The sequence below is a fragment of the Schistocerca piceifrons genome, chromosome X, assembly GCF_021461385.2.
Source record: "Schistocerca piceifrons isolate TAMUIC-IGC-003096 chromosome X, iqSchPice1.1, whole genome shotgun sequence".
NCBI lineage: Eukaryota > Metazoa > Arthropoda > Insecta > Orthoptera > Acrididae > Schistocerca > Schistocerca piceifrons.
In genome coordinates this window covers 7,774,017-7,785,692 of record NC_060149.1, presented here as the reverse complement: position 1 = coordinate 7,785,692, position 11,676 = coordinate 7,774,017, and positions in this window count along the sequence as shown.

Sequence of the window (11,676 nt, the reverse complement as noted above, 5' to 3'; positions counted from 1 at the left end):
ACCAAGTGCTCATAGCTTTTAAGGTATGTATTTTCGAACCCACGCGTGCTGGTCTTTTTTGCTTCGAATGATAGTTCCTGTCATATCCCTGAATAATGACCATTCCACCTGGGACAACCTGTACACTGAAAAATATAAATCCCTTGTGTTTCTTGAAGTTCTCAGTGGATCGAATATTCATACATTTTTTCAGGGTGCATTCGTGATTTTATTAACTCATTTACCCATATTTCGCCTGACAACCTTTCGGTTCAAAAATGGTTCAAATGGCTCTGAGCACTATGGGACTTAACATCTGAGGTCATCAGTCCCCTAGAACTTAGAACTACTTAAACCTAACTAACCTAAGGACATCACACACATCCATGCCCGAGGCAGGATTCGAACCTGCGACCGTAGCGGTCGCGCGGTTCCAGACTGAAGCGCCTAGAACCGCTCGGCCACACTGGCCGGCCAATCTTTCAGTCATTCTCAATGTGAGGCACCTGGTAGATTTTTTACGCACTTATCGCCGCGAAGTACAAGGGCGTGCGTCTAACATAGTACTGCTGATAACAAGAGCGTCAGGCGTAGATTATACTTTACGCGTCTAAGAGTAAAACAAAGCAAACGCAGAGTCAGGGAATCTACAGAGCTTAAGAAGGACTTGGTTGATTGTTATGGATGGTATATGTTGTAATGCCAGGCTGTGACGACCTAGAACAATATTTACTTTGACTCTGCGCATGCTTTGTTTTACTCTTAGAAGCGTAAAGTTTAATCAGTGACTGACGTTCTTTTTACTGACAGTACCATCTATGAAGCATGACCGTTTACTCCATTTTTAAAGCACCCGTCGGATCTTGCAAGCGGCTCACCTTGAGACTGGCTGAAAGGTTGTCATCCGAAATATCGGTACACGAATTAATAATATCCCGGATGCATTCCCGAAAAATGATGGAATACATCTGATGGTTTAAAGTTATTTCTATGTTCATCAGCTTACCTTTAATGTGCCACTATCACGAAATAAACACTTGGGCTAAGGCTTACTGGACCAGTCGGATGAGGACAGATGGTCTTGTTCGGTATGAGCAATATGAAAATCAGTGGAGTATACTGTGTTATTTTTTCATCGACAGCGATACAATTGTGGATTGATGATGATGATGATGACGACGACATCACTTATGAAAGGTCATGAGCGTCGGTTCATTTTGTTAGCGAGTCGTTGACCATACCGAAATGTACAATATTTGAAGCTAGTAAGCAAGTTAACAAGAATGGAAGTAAAAACGCAGCACGAAGGTTTAGACCATTGTACAAACTGCACTCTGCCTGGCCCGAAATTCCGAGTCCACAATTCTATGAGCTAGTGTTGGAAGCCATACACGACACGCCTGACTCAGTTCCCGGAATGCTGCACAATAAACACGCTCCGCTAAACTCGATGAAAGAAAACTTTGTCAGTCAAAGCTTTGAAAACGTCGGGACGCTCTATACTCACTGGATCGTAAAGTAGAGTATGCCGATGGACCATGTTGGTCTTACTTTTTATTTCAATTCGACGCACGTTGTTTTTCGATTTATAACGCAGCAGACGTAAAAAGGGCGAGTGTTGCTGTAAACGAAAGGGCGTACTCAACTAAATTTTATTTTCGCCTGTTAATTTAAAACATTGCCAAATGAATACGACAGGAAAACATTTTACGACTGCGATGAATAAATGCGCCTCCCATCTGTGACAACTAAATAATTTTTTATTGGTTTTCAGCTAAGCGAGCTTTGCGTAGAACGTTCCTACACAGGATCTTTGCTACCTTTTTTTGTAACAAAAATAGGATTTTTTTGAAAATATTAGGTCAATAAGCACAATGCGTAACATCGTGCATCTGGTTTCGCGTGAATATTCTCCTTTCATTTCAAGAGAATTGCTTCGAGCCTCTCAGAACGCGGTTCAGCATTGGGTTTGCATTCGGGAGGAGAGGGATTCAAACCGTCGTCCATCCATCCAGGTTTAGAATCACCGAGGTTTAACTGAATCTCTTAAGGCGAAATCCGGAATGGTTCTTGTGACAACAACGCGGCAAGTATTCTTTCTCATCCTTGTCCAGTCCAAGTTTATGCTCCGTCTCTAGTAACTCCATCGTCGATATGATGTTATACCATATTGCCCATTCATTATTCCCTTCGCCTAGAAAGTATCTTCTTCCCTCTTCTTTCTTCTACCACTGCTTGATTTTTTGTCTCAGATTCTAATTTATTTTACTGTCTTCCTAAGTGCCCAAAACTCAATGACATGTCGCAAGCTAAGCCTAATGGTATTCCAAGCTAAGATGTATTTTACAGTTCTGCGAAGGACGCGAAAAAGTGTACAAGTAATTTTTGTTGATATCCTTATTTTCCTATAGGACAGAAGTATGGAGGAATTTTTCATGCATATTTATAATGCCTACATGAAGGACGTCCCGTAATTTTCTGATTATTAATAGACCTCCAGCGGTGTATGGTAGTCGATAATGGATCAGTACTTCATGAATCTGTTCTGGTCTGTTCTCAGGTATCAAGATCAGGCGATTGTTGGCCTTTTGATCCAAAGTCCTTACCACAAATTTTGTTAAGGGAACGCATCAATAATTGCTGGAATATATTTGGTTATCGGCTGGTTTTGTCACATCCCGCGGATTGTGAAATTTTCTTTTCTGCTATACTGAATTAATATACGATGTCCTTCGAAACATCTTGCAGGTGTCAAAGCATGCTGTACTGCATTTTGTCATGGTTCAGCGCAATATATCAAGTCTCAGACAATGCTGAATCTAGTTCTCACACGCAGTAGCGAACGACTAAGAGTTTACCAGAAATCCATCTGATGGCTACCCATACTTCTGTAGAGCAAGGGTAACAGTTTATAGAATCAAGAATACTCCCCACGACTTCTTTTCACCCCTTTGATTGTTCCTCGAGCATTGGGCCTTGCAACCAAAATGGCTGTGAGATTTTCTTCAGTGGGCCTTTCCCGAATTATAAACAGGGGCTCGTCATTCCACTAACAAACATGAGGCCTCCTAAAGTGCCCAGAGACCTTTGGAACGGATAAATCAGTGGACCGGTGAACCGCATTCGTCGTTTGGTCCATCCAGTCCTGGGTGCTTTATCAATGTTCAAGAACAGCCAGTAAGCTGTAGAATGGCCAGTTTGAACTCTTGGTACTCTGTGTTGATGGCATTCTTTTGAAGACTGCTATGCTGGTAAGTGGCCACTAAAATAAATATCATAAATAGCTTCCCAGTGAGAAGATTTTTTTGGGGGCTATAGAGTAGGACCTTATAGTTTGTGTTGATCACACACAACTTGTGAGACGTCATAGGGCTCTCTACAGCTCGACCCCGACGCAAAGAGGACCCGAGTCCCATAACATACTGTGTGAGTTAAAGTACACAAGTAAGAAAAATAGATAGTGGAGTTTTGATTAAGAGGTAGACTCGTAGTCTGATGTCTCTAGTAGAGGCAGTAACGGAAACACACCGCCATCCATTTAGAGACATACAGTACATTTCAATATCTGCTATTTGGAGGTCTGTACGAGATCAACTGCGAAGAAACTGTTTATGTTAGTTAGAAAAACATCCATCCTTCCTTTTGTGTTATCTGTCGTATTGGTTTTCAAAACAGTAATGTTAATAAGTTTAAAATGTGTTCCCTACAACACAGGCCCATAAATTTTCCTGCGCTACAAGTTTTCAGTTTTTCCACTTATACAGGGTGGTCCATTGATCGTGACCGGGCCCAATATCTCACGAAATAAGCGTCAGACGAAAAAACTACAAAGAACGAAACTTGTCTAGCTTGAAGGGGGAAACCATATGACGCTATGGTTGGCGCGCTAGATGGCGCTGCCATAGGTCAAACGGATATCAACCGCGTTTTTTTAAAATAGGAACCACCATTTTGTATTACATATTCGTGTAACGTAAGAAAAGATGAATGTTTTAATTGGACCACTTTTTTCGCTTTGTGATAGATGGCGCTGTAATGCTCACAAACATATGGCTCACAATTTTAGACGAACAGTTGGTAACAGGTAGGTTTTTTTAAATTCGAATACAGAACGTAGGTACGTTTGAACATTTTATTTTGGTTGTTCCAATGTGATACATGTACCTTTGTGAACTTATCATTTGCCGGCCGGTGTGGCCAAGCGGTTCTAGGCGCTTCAGTCAGGAACCGCGCGACCGCTACGTCGCAGGTTCGAATCCTGCCTCGGGCATGGTTGTGTGTGATGTCCTTAGGTTAGTTAGGTTTAAGTAGTTCTAAGTTCTAGGGGACTGATGACCTCAGATGTTAAGTCCGATAGTGCTCAGAGCCATTTGAACCATTTTGAACTTATCATTTCTGAGAACGCATGCTGTTACAACTTGATTACCTGTAAATACCACATTAATGCAATAAATGCTCAAAATCATGTCCGTCAACCTCAATGCATTTGGCAATACGTGTAACGACATTCCTCTCAACAGCGAGTAGTTCGCCTTCCGTAATGTTCTCACAAGCATTGATAATGCTCTGACGTATGTTGTCAACCATTGTCGATGGGTCACGACAGCAAATATCTTTCAGCTTTCCCCACAGAAAGACATTCGGCGACGTCAGATCCGGTGAACGCGCGGGCCATGGTACGGTGCTTCGACGACCAATCCACCTGTCATGAAATATGCTATTCCATATCGCTTCAACCGCACGCGAGCTATGTGCCGGACATCCGTCATGTTGAAAGTACATCTCCATTCCGACATGCAGTGAAACATCTTGTAGTAATATCGGTAGAACATAATGTAGGAAATCAGCATACATTGCACCACTTAGATTGTCATCGATAAAATGGGGGCCAATTATCCTTCATCCCGTAATGCTGCACCATGCATTAAACAGCCAAGGTCGCTGATGTTCCACTTGTCGCAGCCACCGTGGATTTTCCGTTGCCCAGTAGTGCATATTATGCCCGTTTACGTTACCGCTGTTGGTGAATGACGCTTCGTCGCTAAATAGAACGCGTGCAAAAAATCTGTCATCGTCCCGTAATTTCTCTTGGGCTCAGTGGCAGAACTGTACACAATGTTCAAAGTTGTCGCCGTGCAATTCCTGGTGCACAGAAATATGGTACTGGTGCAATCGATGTTGATGTGGCGTTCTCAACACCGACGTTTGAGACTCCCGATTCTCGCGCAATTTGTCTGCTATTGACGTGCGGATTAGCCGCGACAGCAGCTAAAACACCTACTTGGGCATCATCATTTGTTGTAGGTCGTAGTTGACGTTTCACATGTGGCTGAACACTTTCTGTTTCCTTAAATGACGTAATTAGCCGGCGAACGGTCCGGACGCTTGGATGATGTCGTCCAGGATACCGAGCAGCGTACATAGCACACGCCCGTTGGGCATTTTGATCATAATAGCCATACATTAACACGATATCGACCTTTCCCGCAATTTGTAAACGGTCCATTTTAACACGGGTAATGTATCACGAAGCAAACACCGTCCGCACTGGCGGAATGTTACGTGATACCACGTACTTATACTTCTGTGACAATTACAGCGCCATGCATCACAAAGCGAAAAAAGTGGTCCAACTAAAACATCCATATTTCTTTACGTACTACACGAATATGTAATAAAAAAAATGGGGGTTCTCATTTAAAAAAATGCAGTTGATATCCGTTTGACCTATGGCAGCGCCATCTAGCGGGCCAACCATAGCGCCATCTGGTTTCCCCCTTCAAGGTAAACGAGTTCCGTTCTTTGCAGTTTTTTTCGTTTGATGCTTATTTCGTGAGATATTTGGCCCGGTGACTATCAATGGACCACTCTGTATGCTGTACTCATTTGGGACACAATGTAGCATGTGAAAAATGTTATACATTCTAGAAGGAAGCTTTGCTCAGCAGTAAAGTGTGCGCTGGTTTCGAAATTCTTTGCGGATGAAACTTGTGTGCCGAACTAGGTGTGGAACCTGGAGCACTTGTCTTAGGCAGGCAAGTGCTCTGTTGACGGAGCTGTCCAAGCACGACTGACGACTCGCCCCCACAGCGTGTTACTTCCGTCAGTCCATCTCAGTCCTGCCTTACAAATTTCTGTGCATGTAGGAGAAGAAGTACTGCTGGAAGTACACTTTTCAGATGAGCAGTGGGTCGTACTTGAAAAGCTGAGTCAACAGAGCACCTGCCGGTGAAGGACAAGAGTTCCGTTCAGGCACACAGCTGTAATCAGACAGGAGGTTTGAAGGGTCACTGATGTTTCTCTCATATCCGTTTTTCTCCCAGGTGAGTTTCGGAGCACACGGCAGCTAACAGTGGGGTATAAGGCCTTTTTGGATATGCAGGACGACATTGAACTCTGCATCTTCAGACGAAATGTCCTCCTCTGGTTCACAGTGACGGTATATTTTTATACATTATACATGTCCGCTGTTGATAACAGGTGTGAAACCTATTACCACAATTATCTGCTGGCTTACTTTTCTGCATGTAGGTGGTTACCCGGTTTGCCGCTTGCTGCACACTTCCGTGAATGTACTGGACGTTTCATGTACGACGGAAGCATTATGCCCCGCGATGTGCGGGTAATAGCATCGAGGCGGTGTCCGATCCCTGCCCGTTCCTGGGACTCTGGCAGGTGGCGTATCGGTTTGGCAGGTAGGGCATCAGGTATTGGCGGAAGTAAAGCTTAGAGGACAGGTCGCGAGTCGTGGTTGTGTAGCTCAGTTGGTAGAGCACTTTCCCGCGAAAGGCGAAAGCCCCTAGTTTTGATACGCCAGGTAGTTTCATATCAGCGCACATTCCACTGCAGAGCGAAAATCATTCAATAAATTGTCTCTTGAAGGGAGTATTTCATTTCTTTAGCAGTAACATACTGCACTTAAAGCAACACCACGGTAAACTGAAACGCTTCACAGCCAACGGAACACCGCAATGAACTACACGAACGTCACTGAATAGGCTCGGGGAAGATACGGCAACTTGCACCGGCTGCAGCGGGAATTGTCAGGTTGACTCATATAATAAACGCACTGTATAATAGCATCCAAATATTTTATCATTTATTTGTTTAGTTGCATATGGTCAATAGCTAGATTCGGTCTTCTTACATTTCCGAAACGAGTTAGTCACTATACCATACTACCGATTAATGACCGAGATACGAACGAGCGGAGTATCTTCACAAAGATATGGTCGGTTCGACAGAGGTTTGACTAATACGCTACGCTGCACTGCACGGCGAACGTTACAGAAACGAAAGCAACATCATGTGTTCTCGAAAGACGGGCAGCAGGAACTCTAATGTTTTGAACAGATCAGCACTGTCAGGCTATTCGCTAGCGAAGCTTTTGTCTTGAGGAAATTATCGACTTTGGACGTCTGTAGGGAAATACACAAACACTTACACAAAAATTTCCACTTGGCCCAATGGACGGTAGCTACGTTTGAACGTGTATAAAAGCAAGAGAGTGCCAACAAAAAAGAGAAATGACTCTTCAGTACCCGTTTAAAGATCAGTTACGAACTACTAGACATCTAGAGCATGTCATATCGTATAAATGTATGGCGCTAACTTGTAGGGACTTCGAAAAGTAGGCTACACTTGTCATGCGACGCTAAGACCATTGCGAAACAAGAGTAGTATATTGCCAAAAGAGAGTACATTTTCTGGGGTTTCAGCAGACGGTTCTGCTGCGGTACGGTTAACACGCGCATGGCGGAGCGTTATGCACTAGGAAGAGTAATGGCATACTGTAAGCCTTGGTGACAACTCAAGGAGTACTGCCCCGGCGGCGCAGTCTTTATCGAGTAGACGTGATACTAGAACTCGAAGAATTCGAAGACGCGCCGCTAGAATTGTAACCGGTCGGTATAACTCATACGAAACTGTACGAGAGATGATCGGAAAACTGACAATAGAAATCTCTGGAAGAAAGGAGGCGTCATCCTAAAGAAACTACGTTGGTTAATTTTCGAGAACCGGTATTCAAGGAAGACTGGGCACAACTGCGCTACTATTATTGCATCCCTCATGTAAGGAGCACGAGAAAAAACAAGCTAGATTAGGCTGCGTATTGAGGCACACAGACAGACATTTTTCGTTCGCTGAATAGGTAAGCCGGCCGGTGTGGCCGTGCGGTTCTAGGCGCTTCAGTCTGGAACCGCGTGACCGCTACGGCCACAGGTTCGAATCCTGTCTCGGGCATGGATGTGTGTGATGTCCTTGGGTTAGTTAGGTTTAAGTAGTTCTAAGCTCTAGGGGACTGATGACCATAGATGTTAAGTCCCATAGTGCTCAGAGCCATTTGAACCATTTTTTGAATAGGTAAAAGGTAAAGTTAGCGGTATGATCCTACGCGGCCAATAGGGCTCTACCGCCCACGGTGTTATCCACTGCCAATGGTACGTATACGGTGTGAAATGGCATGTAGTTAGCGTACCGCAGTCGCGATCGTTGTCGGAACTCGTGACCTCCGAACAGCTACTAATAGGTCGAGTAGGTGGTCAGTTGATCTCACTACGCTCAGTGCATCCCTTACCAGTCATCCCACAAAGAAAAAATCCTTAGTAGTACCTGGAGTCGAACCCGAGGATCCCCGCATGGCTGACCACCCACCTACGGATACGGACTTGTCGCTCATTACGGGACAGAAATTTGATGATATTAGCAGGAAGTGCCCTCCGTCACAAACTGAACTGTGGCTGTGGATGTATTTGGTTCTTTTTGTTGAGATAGAACACAACACAGTTTCAATACGTAACAATAGCTTAAAAAGTGTCTGCCTGTTATTTCGGGTTGCAATATACAGGGTGATTCAAAAAGAATACCACAACTTTAAAAATGTGTATTTAATGAAAGAAACATAATATAACCTTCTGTTATACATCGTTACAAAGAGTATTTAAAAAGGTTTTTTTTCACTCAAAAACAAGTTCAGGGATGTTCAATATGGCCCCCTCCAGACACTCGAGCAATATCAACCCGATACTCCAACTCGTTCCACACTCTCTGTAGCATATCAGGCATAACAGTTTGGATAGCTGCTGTTATTTCTCGTTTCAAATCATCAATGGTGGCTGGGAGAGGTGGCCGAAACACCATATCCTTAACATACCCCCATAAGAAAAAATCGCAGGGGGTAAGATCAGGGCTTCTTGGAGGCCAGTGATGAAGTGCTCTGTCACGGGCTGCCTGGCGGCCGATCCATCGCCTCGGGTAGTTGACGTTCAGGTTTCATAACTAACCTTCTTCGTAGGACTCTCCACACAGTTGATTGTGGAATTTGCAGCTCTCTGCTAGCTCTGCGAGTCGATTTTCCTGGGCTGCGAACAAATGCTTGCTGGATGTGTGCTACATTTTCATCACTCGTTCTCGGCCGTCCAGAACTTTTCCCTTTGCACAAACACCCATTCTCTGTAAACTGTTTATACCAACGTTTAATACACCACCTATCAGGAGGTTTAACACCATACTTCGTTCGAAATGCACGCTGAACAACTGTCGTCGATTCACTTCTGCCGTACTCAATAACACAAAAAGCTTTCTGTTGAGCGGTCGCCATCTTAGCATCAACTGACGCTGACGCCTAGTCAACAGCGCCTCAAGCGAACAAATGTACAACTAAATGAAACTTTATAGCTCCCTTAATTCGCCGACAGATAGTGCTTAGCTCTGCCTTTTGTCGTTGCAGAGTTTTAAATTCCTAAAGTTGTGGTATTCTTTTTGAATCACCCTGTACTTGTCGCTTCAAGTGCGCACAACAAAGATTTTCACTGTGTTAGCGCAGCAGATGTGAAAGAACTCTGTATCCGTAAGAGACGACGCTGCTGTTAGCTGGTTCCTGATGTGTCGGCTTGCTCCACCATGCGAATTTCAGCGCTGCAGACGGCACCTTGCGAAACGACTACAAAGGCGCAAAGCTCAAAGCGTGGCCGGGCACCACGTTAATCTTGTCACCGCAGTGTAGAATTTAGTCTGTAAAAAGAAAATGTGTACAGACAACATCATTTCTCTCTTTTCCCACGTTTGTACCCAAGTATACTTGTTTAAGTTGTTACGAAATGCCCCCGGGTTGCAGTTGATGCTCGAAAGTTCGTTTCTTTATCATTCATCTGCCTTTCGACCGGTTCGATACTGATTCCATGTTCTACTATCTTACGATTATCTCATCATCTCCACTTAACTACTACAGGGGTTGGACAAAAATATGGAAAGACGGCGAGAAATGCATCCTTGAACATACACTATGTGATCAAAAGTATCCGGACACCCCCAAAAACATACGTTTTTCGTATTAGGTGCATTGCGCTGCCACCTACTGCCAGGTCCTCCATATCAGCGACCTCAGTAGTCGTTAGACAGCGTGAGAGATCAGAATGGGGCGCTCTACGAAACTCACGGACTTCAAACGTCGTCAGGTGACTGGGTCACTTTGCTCATACGTCTGTACGCAAGATTTCCACACGCATAAACATCCCTAGGTTCACTGTTTCCGATGTGATAGTAAAGGGACACGTACAGCACAAAAGCTTACTGGCCGACCTCGTCGGTTGACTGACAGACCGTCGACAATTGGAGAGGTTCGTAATGTGTAATAGACAGACATCTATCCAGACCATCACACAGGAATTCCAAACTGCATCTGGATCCACTGTAAGTACTATGACAGTTACGCGGGAGGTGAGGAAACTAGGATTTCACTGTCGAGCGGCTGATCATAAGCCACACGTCACGCCGGTAAATGTCAACAGGCGCCTCACTTCTTGTAAGGAGCGTAAACATTTGACTAATGAACAATGGAAAAACGTTGTGTGGAGTGACGAATCGCGGTACACAATGTGGCGTCCCGATGGCAGGGTGTGGGTATGGCGAATGCTCGGTGAACGTCATCTGCCAGAGTGTGTAGTGCTAACAGTAAAATTCGGAGGCGGTGGTGTTATGGTGTGGTCGGGTTTTTCATGGAGGTGGCTTGCACACCTTGTTGTTGTGTGTGGCACTATCACAGCAAAGGCCTACATTGATGTTTTAAAAATCGTCTTGCTTCCCACTGTTAAAGAGCAATTCGGGGACGGCGATTGCATCCTTCAACACGATCGAACACCTGTTGTTAGTGCACGGCCTGTGGCGGAGTGGTTACACGACAATAACCTCCATATAATGGATAGGCGTACACAGAGTCGTGACCTGAACACCCCTGGGATGTTTTGCCACGCCAAGTTCGTGCCAGGCCTCACCGACCGACGCCGATACCTCTCCTCAGCGCAGCACTCCGTGAAGAATGGGCTGCCATTACCCAAGAGTCCTTTCAGCACCTGATTGAACGTATGTCTGCGAGAGTGGAAGCTGTCATCAAGGCTAAGGGTGGGCCAACACCATATTGAATCCAGCATTACCGATGGAGGGCGCCACGAACTTGTAAGTCATTTTCAGCCAGGTGTCCGGATACTTTTGATCACATAGTGTATATGCAGATGCTAGCCAAGCCCTCAGATTTTGCTGTCATATTTTACCACGAACGACACCTGTTAAATGTCTTCAGTACGTTTGAAGTGTCAGTCGTGGTCACAACAGTTTTCTGTGTAGTTATGAGTGCATTAAAGTGAATTCGAAAGTGGGCAAATCGTTCGTGCTAGTATGGTGTGTGCTTCCGTAAGCAAG